Here is a 1454-nt window from a genome sequence, read left to right on the forward strand (position 1 = left end):
TGATGAGTAAATAATCAAGGAGAAAGTACAGTTAGGGTTTAATGCTAGGGCCGTGGGCTGAAGGCCGTTATAGCTGTCCTGAACCCCAACCCTCCTGGTAAAAACTGAATAAAGTTGGACAGACTGACGAGAGTAGCTGGTAGTTGGACGGAAAAAGAGCTCTTCAAACACACATGCGCGAGACGACGTCATCGTCATTCTGCCCAGCCTTACATTTTACCCCAATCTGTCATGGCCGCTTATACGTCTTTAAACCCGATCTAGCATGGACGCCAGGCGTCTTAATCCAGGACGTAAAAAGCAATGGCGAGCAATTCTAGCCAGTGAGGTGTTTGGTTGACGATGACAGATCTAAGTAGGGCGTGGCCGCAGAACGAAAATTTGCATATTTTCTGTGCAATGCCATCAACTTCTTTTCTTTGGTTTTCTGTGCTAAATTCTCAATACTAACTTCTGTTTGTAGCCTCAGATCTTTCACTCCTTCCCATTTTTAATCAAAGTTACTATATTACGCAGGGCCTAATAAAAGTAGGGGTTACTTACCACTAGCACGGGAAATTGAGGAGGTCACGGTAAGAATACAGCTCTTTACTATTTGTCTAGTAGGTTTCTTTTAAAGAGAAGCCGCTCATTCTTGGTTCAAACGAAAGACGTAGAGATAACACATGAAATCTATTGAAGATGAAACAACGTGAAGTAACGTTGTATATATTTAAGAAATAATATTGTCGTGGTTATAATGATTCATATAGATGTACCGCTGTAATCCGAAATTAATTGGTGGAAAAGTCACTGCACGTTTTCATAACTATAATCTTACAGCAAATTTATTACAAAGTGGGCTATTAATTCACAATCTTTTTGATGATATTTTGCTTTTCCAAATGGTAAATGTTGCCAGATTAATCTGTAAATAAAAGAGAGAACAGCAAGGCTTGCTGAAAATTGCCCGGTTTTATCTTGTTTTAGTCAGTGTTTAATTTGTAAAATATTAAATCCAGGTGCTCACATTTTTGTAGGAGGCCACACCCACTTTCCCTGGTTCAACCCACTTCCTTCAGTGGCTTCACCCACTTATTCAATTGGCTCCACCCACAACCTCAACTGGCACTGAAAGAGATGTAATACTCAATCTGAATTTCTACCTTGGCAATATGATGGTTGACTTGAAACGTGTTGGTTTTCCAGCTCCTTGAAAAAGCTATCTTAATAAAATCAAGGCAACACCGCAAAAGAGACTGTATGTCATGACTTTTTGAACCAAACATAATGGACCTTTCTGACCATGAACGCCGGACTCTATGGTTATGCTGAAATGACTATCTACTTCTGTTGTATTTTGTGTCTTTTCAGGCTTGATTTTCAGATAACACTCTAAACTGCCCCGACCAGTCCAGTAGTAAAAGACAGTACCACACTTTACACACTTCTGAATTCTTTTGCTCTGAGAATTC

The 1454-nt window shown here is 39.8% G+C and overlaps 1 pseudogene; it reads left to right on the forward strand.

The window, feature by feature from the left end:
* Positions 1-574: 574 nt before the first annotated feature.
* On the forward strand, positions 575-629 carry LOC146835132 (U7 small nuclear RNA; annotated as a pseudogene).
* Positions 630-1454: the final 825 nt, after the last annotated feature.

The sequence above is a fragment of the Triturus cristatus genome, chromosome 4_2 (assembly GCF_964204655.1).
Source record: "Triturus cristatus chromosome 4_2, aTriCri1.1, whole genome shotgun sequence".
Lineage (NCBI taxonomy): Eukaryota > Metazoa > Chordata > Amphibia > Caudata > Salamandridae > Triturus > Triturus cristatus.